The sequence below is a fragment of the Cherax quadricarinatus genome, chromosome 35, assembly GCF_038502225.1.
Source record: "Cherax quadricarinatus isolate ZL_2023a chromosome 35, ASM3850222v1, whole genome shotgun sequence".
In the NCBI taxonomy this organism is placed as follows: domain Eukaryota; kingdom Metazoa; phylum Arthropoda; class Malacostraca; order Decapoda; family Parastacidae; genus Cherax; species Cherax quadricarinatus.
In genome coordinates, this window is record NC_091326.1 from 7,497,261 (window position 1) to 7,509,928 (window position 12,668).

Consider the following 12,668-nt stretch of genomic DNA (forward strand, 5'->3'; position numbering starts at 1 on the left):
AACATTGGCAAAAATCAAATATTTCCCCTACTTTGAGCTCCATTTCCAAGTTCTTTTTATAGTAAAATCAATCAGTTACCTCTATTTCTATAATATGTTTTCCATTCTATCAAATGAGACCAAGAAAATGAGAATACAACCATAAATACTATACGAAAATAGACCACAAAGTCAGTATTTTAATTAAAAAAAATGGTTGGAGTTTTTTTTTCCTCATTATGCACTGTATGCTCCAGGATTTTTTTTATATGGTGCACACTGACCCCACACATCCATTCTCTCACATGTGGGCCTACCAGCTTTCTCCTGCTTGATTTGAAGCTTGATTTGAAGTGGACCCCCGGTTCGCGATATTAATCCGTTCCTGAGAGCTCATCGTAAACCAAAATTATCGGAAAGTGAATCAATTTTCCCCACAAGAAATAATGGAAATCAAATTAATCCATGCAAGACACCCAAAAGTATGAAAAAAAAAACTTTTACCACATAAAATATTAAGTTGAATGCAATAGAATAATTACAATAACAACAATAACAATAGAATAATTGACACTTACCTTTAATGAAGATCTGGTGATGATTGATGGGATGGGAGGAGGGGAGAGTGTTGAACCTATTGTTTAGAAGGGAAATCCCCCTCCATTAGGACTTGAGGTTGCTTTTCCTCCTGAGTAATGTAGGTCCTGTTTGGCAATTTTTCCAAAACAGGCCTGTTTCATCACAATTAAACACTTGTTCAGGTTTCAATCCTTCAGCCTCTATGTGTTCCTTGAATTCATGCACATATTTTTCAGCCGCTTTGTGGTCTGAACTGGCAGCCTCACCATGCCTAATCACACTATGTATGCCACTACGATTCTTAAATCTTTCAAACCAACCTTTGCTGACCTTAAATTCACTCACATCACCACTAGTTGCAGGCAATTTCTTTACCAAATCGTCATGCAACTGCCTAGCCTTTTCACAAATGATCGCTTGAGAGATGCTATCTCCTGCTATCTGGTTTTTCATTTATCCACACCAATAACAGTCTCTCAACATTTTCTAACACTTGTGGTCGCTGTTTTGTAATCACAGTTGCACATTTTGCAAGAACAGCTTCCTTGATTGCCGTTTTCCTGCTCATTATAGTAGAGATGGTTGATTGGGGTTTACTATACAACTTGGCCAGCTCCGACACACGCACTCCACTTTCGTACTTTGCAATTATCTTTCTTCATTAGCACCCTTGGTCTCGAAGGGTTGGCACTAGAAGCTTTCTTGGGGCCCATGGTGACTTATTTTGCAGAAACAAGCACCAAAAACAGTGATAATATGGATAATATGGAATGTACCGAATGTATCCTTAGATGCGCACACACTGGCTGGCTTGTAAACACTGGCACACACGGGGCATTTCAGGCCACACATGGACACGTCTCGTACAAATCGCATTGTATACCGGGTTTTGTAACGGGAACCGAGGCAAATTTTTGGCGATATAATGCATTGGTTACCAGATTTATCGGATACCGATAGCATCATGAACCAGGGGTCCACTGTATATATACGTCAAACACGGTACCTCATAAGATGTATATATACGACCTCGACAGTCAAAGGGTTAATGATTTAATGTTGAGTGAGACTTCATTGGGATTAGTTGGAGCTAGAAAGAGAGTATTTGGATAGTTGCCAGTGAGGTACTCGCTTGGATGGGTATTCGAGCTAGGAATTTGACTCGCTAGCTTTGATCCTACAGTAGAGAAGAAGATATTAAATTTGTCGGCCATGTCTATAGGTTGCATGTGAGGTTCATCTGGTTTAGTTAAGTCTATCTCTCTATTTCCAGTCAGTTTCGTTGAGCCCAAAATTTTGGAGAGGGTTTGCCAGGTACTTTTCATGTCACCTTTCATTTCACTAAATCTATTTTCATAATACATTTGCTTTGATTTACGTATTAGTTTTTTGAGTATTGATGTGTATCTTTTAGTAAATTCTTTAGTAATTAAGCCTATTCTGAACTGTTTTTCAATTTGGTGTTTTTTATTAATAAATTTGAAGATACTCTTTGTTAGCCATGGGCTGTTTAGCCTCTTTTCTGTGATCTGTTTCGTTTTGATTGGGTAATGTTTGTTGTAGAAGTTTAGGGCTTTATGTAAAAAAATTTTGATATCTTTATCAATATTATTACTGTCATCTAGCTCTCTCTGCCAATCAATGGCACCTAAAGCTAGTTTTAGGTTGTTTATCAATCTCTCATCATGCAGGCAAAATGAGATCTTTCTTGTTTCTTGAGGCAGTTTAGATAAGTTAGTTATGAGAAAGGTAGGGCAGTGGTCTGTGGTGTTGTCTGTGATTATACCTGCTTGTAGTGGGGATATCGTGTTGGTCCAGATGTGGTCAAGTAATGAGGCACTTGTCTCAGAGATTCTTGTTGGCTTTGTTATAGAGGGTAGCAACAATCTGTTGTTCATAGCATTTGTGAAATCAGCTACTGGAGGGTCAGTTGCTTGGATAAGGTTGATGTTGAAGTCTCCTGCTAGTATCAGATGGTGTTTATTCAACTCTTGACTCAATTATCATGTTTCTAAGGTTACTGCTAAAAGTAAGTAGTATACAGTATTTGAATGTGGTAGTCTGTAGACTGCACCAACTGTTATAGGTTTCTTAAGTGTTCTTGATGTGAATTTAGCTATTATATATTCACTGTTTTCATCGATTTCATACATTCTAATTCATCAGTGCAGTGCCTCCTCCTGATTGGTCGGGCCTGCAGTTATGTATGCCTGTGTAACCAGGTATGGTAAACACGTCTGTCAAATCTTGTCTGAGCCAGGTTTCAGTAAGTATAATGAAAGTTACAGTAGCATTTAGAGACTTAAGTAGTGCAATGAGGTCATCATAGTGTTTACTCAATGATTTAACATTGTAGTTGAAGACTGTAATGTTCTTGCTGACAATGAGAAGGGTATTAGCCTGACTAGCAGTGTAGTAATGGCAATTACTGTTTGGATTATGTGTGCTGTTCAATAAGAGGTTGACATCAGGATTGATAATTGCATTCATAAGGGGTACGTAGAGAAATAGCCGTTACAATTATTAAAAAACAAAAAGACAAAAGCAAATGATGTTAAACCACTAACAATTATGAACTTATGAACTAAGATAATTATTTTAAATCTAAAAATAATGGAGCTACCGAATATTAAAATAAAACACTTTAGTATCTTGATTATTTCAAAGTTAAAAGTAATGGTTTCGAGTATAAAATAAAACAGAGAATAAAACACTTAAGTACGTACCTGGATTAGCACCTTAAATAGCACCTTAGGTGTCTTAAGTAGCTGGGAATTAATTACCGTTATTCACTAACAGGCATGAAAATATGGATTAGAATAAGGGTAAATTCTACTATACTACAGCACTGAACCTCACTTACTTAACATTTGACTAACCAGTCTGGATGCACTATATAAAATGTGATTTTCTGTTGTACTGTATGCATAGTAGTACTTGACAAAACCAATTTGTTATAAAATATTGTGTCAATAGACTCCTCTGTAATTAGTGTCTTGCCATAATGCTGGTGCTGTACCATTTCTCTGGAATCATTTTTTCTGTCTGACTTGTTTCATTTGCACTACAGGCACAGGCCATCTGCAATACATGACCCACTTTCCAATATACATGTAATAATAACCTGATTCACAAGTACAATTGCATATGTACATACCATAGAACTTATAAAAATGGTGCTCATTTTTTTTAACTTAATTACAGTTTATGTAAATATTAAAGCATTGCTTTTTCTTCCATGTTTTTATATCCAGGATAAAGGCCTGATTAGATTAGGTATCCTATATAAAAACTTAAGTCTTACTTTGCAGGAAATCTCTGGCTACAGGTCATAGGGGCAAGTAAGTTTATGTAATTATAATGGTGAAGGTATTGGTTCTTACTGGACGGTTGAAACTGCAGGGTAAAAGCCAGGAAATTGTATGAATAATTTGAAATTATCACTGTGCCAGATATGCCTACCTGCTAAATATAACACTGATGATTTCACATATAACTGCTAAAGCTGCACTCTGTGTTGTACCTTTTCCTGCCTTTATTAACTATAATACCTGCAATTGTGGAGTTTTAGGGAAAGTATGGTATATGGTATATTTGCTTGTTTTAGAGGAAATGACTCTATAATTAAGGTTTAGTTCCTGGGATACAACTAACTCAAGTAACATTGCTACAGAATAAGTAGATAAGGAAGTAAATGTAGTACAGTATTCAATAAACTGTCACACACAAAATTCTAGTATTCATAAGCTATCTGCACTATCAGAAATATAAAGCATTCGTTGGTAGGTATCCTATAAATATTTCATTGAACAATACATACACAGAACAATACACGCAAATATAAACCCTCCACTCAAACTTCTCCTCACCAACTTAAACAGGACACATGACCACAACACAAGACACAGATCTCTTTTTGATATACCTCGTGTCCATATCACACTATGTAAAAACTCTATGCACATAAAGGGCCCTAAAATATGGAATTCATTACCAGAATATAATAAAGTAACCCAGTCTGAAAATCAGTTTAAGACTCTTCTCAAAAGCCACTTAATCACCATAGACTAAATGCTAAATATTCAATACACACACACACTCACCTATGTACTCCCACATCATAACTTCAACAATCACTTTGAACCTCTTATCCATTGTTGACAGGAATATAACTGAACCATTGTTTTTCACAATAAGCATTTTAGACTAAATGAATATATCCTTTGTCTTATACAAATTTAATTCACTTATAATTAATAACCTACTGTTCAACTATGAAATAATTACTGTCCTACTGTACAACTATGATAAAATCCTTAATATTAAGTAGTCTGTAAGCCAATAATGTTAAGTTGGCCCATAATGCCTAGGCATAATAGAGGCTCTCTTTGCATTGCAACCCACTATTGTAAATATAAAATCTCAATGTACTCTTTGAAAAGACATAAAATAAATAAATAAATAAAATGTTAAAGAAATAACACGGCAGAACATGTATAGAACATCAATACACTTCATCTCATGTATGTATCATGTATTGTGATTATTTATGTTTAATAAGTACATAATTAGGAAGAAAGAGGAGAGAGGGATGAAGGGTGAGCAGCAGCTAGACAATTCAAATTTTTAATTTATGTGAATTGGATACTGTATACAGTGGACCCCCGAGTTTCATGATTAATCCATTCCAGAGAGTCTGCCAAATGTCGAAATTGCCGAATGTCGAAACCATTTTCCCCATAAGAAATAATGGAAATAAAATTAATCCGTTCCAAACACCCAAAAATATTAAAATAAAATATTTTTTTTCAAATTAAATAGATTTACATACTGAAAACAACGATAAATCAAGTACATATATATATAAAAAATAATAATATCATTACACTTACCTTTACTGAAGACTTCAGGGTGGATGGAAGATGGGAGGAGGGGATAGGAGGAAGGTATACACTATTGTTTAGAAGGAGAATCTCCTTCCATTAGGACTTCAGGTATGAAGTCCTTATCTGGGGTTACTTCCCTTCTTTGTTTTTTAAAGACACTGGGAACAACTTGAGAGTCACTGGACCCCTGTCGCACAAAATATCTGTCCAGAAAGCTCTGTTTCTGGGGTTTCATTAAGATTTGTCTGAAGTGGGACACAACACTGTCATTGTACATGTTGCCAATACGGCCTGCAACAGCTTTGTTAGGGTGAAGTTTATCCATAAATGTTTGCATTTCAGTCCACTTTGCACAAATGTCCTTAATCTTTGAAGAAGGCACCTTCCTCCATCTCTTTTCCTCCTCTGCAGCAATTTCCTAAGCTGTGATCTCTTGCTGTTGCAGATGAAGCTCTTGCAGCTCTTCAGTGGTTAGCACTTCCCTGTGGCCCTCCACCAACTCTTCCACATCCTCGCCACTTACCTCCAACCCCAGGGACTTCCCCAGTGCCACAATAGATTCCACAGCTGGCATAGGCTCCTTAGGGTCAGCCCCAAACCCTTCAAAATCCCTCTCTTGTACACATTCTGGCTGCAGTTCTCTCCAAGCATAATTCAAAGTTCTGCAAGTCACTCCTTCCCAAGCCTTACCTATAAGGTTTATGCAAGTGAGGATACTGAAGTGATCTTTCCAGAACTCTCTTAGGTCAATTCCGTGTCTGAGGTCACTTTAAAGCACTTTTGAAACACTGCTTTGGTGTACAGTTTTTTGAAGTTTGAAACGACCTGCTGGTCCATGGGCTGGATGAGAGGAGTTGTATTAGGGGGCAAGAACTTCACCGTGATGAAACTAAACTCCTCCACTATTTGCTCTTCCAAGTCTGGAGGATGAGCAGGAGCATTGTCCATTACCAGGAGGCACTTGAGTAGCAATTTATTTTCCAGGAGGTATTTCTTCACACTAGGGCCAAACACTTTATTAAACCATTCTAGGAAAATTCCCCTTGTGACCCATGCCTTATTGTTAGCCTTCCACATCACACACAAATTACTCTTGGCGACACTTTTTCTTGAACACTCTGGGATTTTCAGAGTGATACACCAGTAAAGGCTTCACTTTGCAATCCCTACTAGCATTACTACAAAACATGAGAGTAAGCCTTTCCTTCATAGGCTTGTGTCCTGGGAGTGTCGTTTCCTCCTGCATGATGTAGGTCCTCTTTGGCATTTTCTTCCAAAAGAAGCCTGTTTCATCACAATTAAACACTTGGGGTTTGAATTCTTCTTAAACTCCTGTACAAACTTCTCAGCTGCTTTTTTTGTCAGAACTGGCAGCCTCAACATGCCTTATCACACTGTGAATGCCACTACGTTTTTTAAATCTCTCAAACCAACCTTTGCTGGCCTTAAAATCACAAGCATCACCATTTGTTGCAGGCATTTTCTTTTCACATATTATCGACTGCATAATACTATCTCCTGCTAACTGTTTTTGGGTAATCCACACCAACAATAACCTTTCCACTTCTTCGAGGATTTGTCATCTCTTTTTTGTCAGCATACCTACCCCTTTTGCAACAACAGCACACTATTTCCTTTCTCTTCGCCACGATCGAAGTGATGGTTGAATGGGGTTTGCCATACATCCTGGCAAGTTCTGTAACACGCACTCTGCTCTCATATTTTTCAATGATTTCCTTCTTGAATTCAATCGTGTTCCTCGCTTTCTTTACCAAAGGCCTTGCACTAGCTTTCCTTGGGCCCATGGTGACTTATTTTAGCAGTTGTAAGCACAAAAAGCAATGGATTATTATGAAATGTATTGTATGAACCCGCGGGGTGATGGTCACGTGCTGGTAAACAATGGCATACTGAGTGTGAATGGTGCTGGAGACTGGCTTTGTGTGCATGGTGACGGGCGGACGGGTACCAGATGGTCGCCGAATCACGAGTACAATCACAAACCGCGAGGCTAAATTTTGCCAAAAAAACTTGCCAAAAGTCGGGTTTCACAAAAGTCGATGCCGGCGAAACTCGGGGGTCCACTGTACATGTTTGCATTTGGACTACAGCATGAAATCAGGCTCTGTTGTCATTACCTACCTCTTTGTTGTCATTACCTATCTCTTTATTGCTAGTGTGTTGATTATTATTATAATCAAAAAGAAGCGCTAAACCACAAGTTATACAGCACTGCCCTGCAGCGCTGGACAGGGAAGTAAGAGGGAGAGGGATAATGATTAGGTTATGGAGTACAGTGGGGTGATGGATAGTGCAGGGGTAGAGGGTAGCAAGAGATTGAGGTGGAAAGGACTGAGGGAAGTGCTAGAGGTATCAACATCAGAGTTTGTGGAGTAAATCAGTTGTTGTCCCAATCCTTCGCTGCTTAGAAGTCTTCCGCTACCTCCACATACGGACTTTTCTAACCCTACTAGTCCGTAGCTACCTCTATCTTCAGATTTTTTGTATCTTTTTTTTTTTTTGCAAATCATGGCTTATATACACTGGAATATTCGCAGCCTCAGAGGTAACTGGGGTGAGCTCCAGGTGTTGCTGCTCTCCCAGTTTTCCCATTTGTGCTTATTTACAAGAACCCAAATTAAGCTCCACTGTTATCCATCCCATCTCTGGCTATGATTTCTTATAATCATCAGCTCCTTTTCCCGATGGAACCTTCAATGACAGTGCACTTCTTATCCACACCAGTATTCCATACCATCCCTCTTTATTCATACTTCGCTGCATTACACTGCAGCCCGTATCTTCTTGAATAAGTGGTATAGTCTGTTCTTTGTATATCTCTCCTTCTCGGGCCTTATCTATCCCTGATTCTGCATTTCTGGTTTCTTTATTACTGCCGCCACTTCTGTTACTTGGCGATTTTAATGCCCACCATTTCCTCTGGGGGAGGGGTCTCACTGTGACTCCCGTGGCATTCAGTTGGAGGCTTTTCTTGCTTCTTTTCCCCCTTCTTTTCTTGCTTCTTTCCCCCCTTCTTTTCATCCATAAAGGTTTGTACTTCAACCCACTTTGCACACATTTCCTTAATCTTTGAAGTAGGCACAATGGATTCCACAACTGGCATAGGCTTCTCAGGGTTAGCCCCAAACCCTGCAAAATCTTTCTTAATTTCCAAACTAATTCTCACCCTTTTTACCACAGGGTTGGCACTAGAAGCTTTCTTGCAGCCCAAGGTGACTTATTTTGCAGTTACAAGCACTAAAAACACTGGGATAACGTGAAATGTACCGAATGTTAAATTATTACAAATTATGGAGTAAGTTGACTAAACACTAAGTGACTAAATACTAGTTTGTGAGTTTAGCAATGTGAATGCTTTTGTTTTGGCACAATACAGGTACCATCCAACTTATGACCAAGCTTGGTTCCGACCAACTGGTCGTAAGTCAAAATGGACATAGTCGAACCTTTGAAAATTGCCGACATACTGGGTAGAACAATGTCAAACGTTTCAAATATAAACTACCTACATAATACTGTAATGTAATGTACAATCATTGTTTCATTCTTTTTACCATAATTTTCTTTTATTGTTATATTTTAATTATTTATGTACTGTATATAATGTATACATGGTAGTGAACTGTATTATAAATTTTACATCGCATACAGTATCACATGTTACTGTTATCTTTAAGTATTGTCGATATAGTGGAATGGGAGAATACCACTGGTAGTGTCATCCTTCCAGAATGTAGTATAACCTATACCCTAAGTAAAGAGAAACAACTCTGGAACACGTGCAATACGTATCCGGCTGGCTGGCTGGCTGGCTGGCTGGCCGGGTGGGTGTCCGGGTGGGTGGCCAGGTGGGTGGCCAGGTGGGTGGCCGGGTTGTCAGCTGGCTGACTGGCTGACTGAATGTGGCTGTCTCTCTCTCTCTCCCACACACATACAGCTACACGTAAGTAATCATACATAGTATAAATTACCTAGGATAATCCAAAAAATCCACAGTGCTATACAGTGGATCTGTGCTCTAATGCCCTAAATTAATAATATTAATAATAATAATTATTATTACAATAATACATATGTACTAATATTAATAATAATATTATTATTAAACTATAATATAATAATAGTGTCCACTCATTACTTACCTTAAAATATCTGTAGTCTTAATGTAGAGTGAGAGGTGAGTAAACAAGATTAAATGAATAAATGAGAGAGAGAATGAGAGTGTAGAAGGTTCGTGAGTTATGTAAACAAACGTTGCTGTTGTTGTTCTTGTTGTTACCAGCCCGGACACGAATGGTTTTTGTTCACTCTGTCAAGCCAACCAGAAAAACATCTCATATTTGTTAATTTATATGTTTATATGTTATGTAGCATGTTTATTATATAATTTTGAAAATAAATCATAGATGGATTAGGCAAAATGTCCATATTAACGTTTTATACACATTTAATGCACCTCAGTGATTATTATTGTGTTATTATCATTATTAATATGGCATCTTCAAGACCAATTACACTCTTAATGAGTGGCTCTGAGACAGACAAGCAGACAAAGACAGACACAGGTAGACAGAAAGACAGACACAGGTAGACAGACACACAGGTAGACAGAAAGACACACAGGTAGACAGAAAGACACACAGGTAGACAAAGACAGACACACAGGTAGACAGACACACAGGTAGACATAAAAACAGACACACAGGTAGACGTAAAGACAGACACACAGGTAGATGTTAAGACAGATAAACAGACATACAGAGATACAGACAGACACAGATATACAGGCAGACAGATACAGACAGGTTTATGTGCAACAGTGAAAACAAATAGAGAGTTCGTGAGTAAGAGCCTTTCTTGCCACAATCTCCAGTGCAAGATTCAGACTTCATCTTAGGGGCCATGGTGAAATTTACTGTCCAGTTAGTACAGTTAATACAGTATGATGCTGCTGATAGGACAGGGTTACTCAAACTGATGCTGCCTGCATGACGCATTGCCACCACGAGTATCGTCAAATATTGTACAGAGGTGTGCATCAGCCGGCCCAGCCCAGCTGCCAGATGCACGGCATTAAGTCGAGTGGACGCATGTCGAGCAGGTCGTAAGTCGGATGGTAGGTGTACTCAGGAATATGGGAACTGAAAGTTGTATCACTTTGCAACTTTGCAACATTTTAAATGGTTCTCCCTCTAACGGGCAGATCCGAGTTCAGTCGGACTTTGCATATTAGCATTTGCTCAACAAATAACTTTTACAACCCCATTTATATGAGTTCATTAACCTTACATTGACCTACTCTATCCACTCATAGGAAATCAATTTTCGAAATCACATTTTTGCCAGTTACCCTCTGAAGGGTTAAAGCAGTGTGTGATAAAGATGGAAGACCTGAAAAAGTGTTTTTGTTTAGCACAGGTTGGTTCCACACCTTTAAGTTGCATAATAAGTTACATAATATTAAGTTTTCTGGTGAAAGTGCTTCAGATGATCATGTAACAGCAAGTAATTTCCCTGCTGAATTGTAGGAAATTATTTCTGAGGGTGGCTATGAGCCACATCAAATATTTAATGCTGATGTGTTTTTTGGAAAAAAAATGCTAACACAAATTTATATCAGTCAGGAAGAAAAGAGTGCACCAGGATTCAAGACAGTAAAGGACTGCTTCACCTTGCTCCTTTGTGGTAATGCATCAGGTGATTTTAAGAGTAAGCCCATGGTTATTTATTGCTCTAAGAATCCTCATGTTTTGAAAGGTGTATATAAAAACACCTTACCAGTAATTTGGAGGTCAAACCAGTCAGCATGGATGAGAGAGAATATATTTATTGACTGGTTTAAGCATCACTTTATTCCTGAAGTCAACTTTTGCCTGCACAGCAAGAACATTGCATTCAAGACTCTTCATTCTTGATAATTCCCGTACTCATCCACAAGATTTGCTGGATGTGACCCCACATGTTAAAGTTGTATTTTTACCTCCAAATACAATCACTGGATCGGGGAGTTATCAAGTCATTCAAGTGTAACTACACAAAAAAAGTTATGAAAAAACTAGTTGCATCAATGGACTCTGGTTCCAACCTGGCAGTACCAAGCTTCTGGAATAAATTTAACATTGCAGACGCTAACAGCTATGCTAACCACTAACACCACAACTTCCACCACAGCTTCCACCTGAAGTGCCCCAATCAACATTAAATGCAGGCTGGAAATAAATGGTATAAGATACCGACACAATGGAAATATAAACAAATATGCAGTATAATGTGGTCCTTTAGATCATCAGATGCAGCTTTCTCCACCTGACTATAAATACTCATGTACCTTCCACCCCAAGTAGATCTGTCTGTGACTTGAAAAAGCCCACTGTGTGGGCGAAACGTTGTCAATAAACGACCACATTATACTGCATATGTGTTTATATTTCCATTAAATGCAGGCTGGGGAAAGTTATGGCCTTCTGTGGTTAATTCTTTCACTGGTTTTTCCCTTGCTTGAGAGTCAGGTTCAGGAAATTGTTCAGCTGGCAAGGAGATTACCAGGTGATGGTTTTGAATATATGAATGAATAAAGATGTGAATGAGCTCCTAGAAGATGACAATGATGAAGACAGGAGTCCAGAGGAAAAGTTGGCAGAGCTCGATGCACAGGTACAAGGGAGGGAGATAACAGAAGAAGGAGATGAAGGAGATGAAGAAGAACCTGAAGGAAAACAGTTAACATTGCAGCAGTTATATTAGCAGTTCCATGCTGCTGCTAAACTAGCAGACTTTCATTGAAGAGGACCCTGACAAATCTAGAAGCAGTGCTTTGAAACGGGCTCTAGACCAGCTGATGATGCCTTACTGTCAGCTGTATAATGTACTGCAGGGTAAAAGAGCCCAGAGATCCACTACAGAATTTATGCACACTCCAAAACAACCATCGACTTCAGTACCAGAACCTGTACCATCCACTTCTGTCGACAACCAACAACCATCCACCTAAGCCCACTAGATTTTATTATTATAATCATGGGGGAGTGCTAAACCCATAGGACTATACAGCGTATGGGGGGATGGAAGGTATTCAGGCTTAATTCAGGGAATCGGAGCACAGATCCAATTCTCTAGATCAAGAGTCCCTCACCAGCGTCAAGGAACCTCCCTTGAGGGGTAAGCCCAGTAGGGCCACACCATCCATATCCACTCTCTCCACAA

The 12,668-nt window shown here is 38.7% G+C and overlaps 1 long non-coding RNA gene across 4 annotated transcripts in view; it reads right to left on the reverse strand.

Annotated features, from left to right (window-relative positions):
* Positions 1-12,668, reverse strand: part of LOC138853610 (uncharacterized) — a 124,422-nt gene that overhangs the window by 102,722 nt on the left and 9,032 nt on the right. Inside the window, exon 3 of one of the 4 annotated variants that reach the window (XR_011392810.1) lies at positions 1,644-3,639. The exons of the other annotated variants lie outside the window; for them this stretch is intronic. This is a non-coding gene — a long non-coding RNA (uncharacterized lncRNA). Of the gene's footprint in view, positions 1-1,643; positions 3,640-12,668 lie in introns of those variants that run through there. 4 annotated transcript variants of the gene reach the window in all.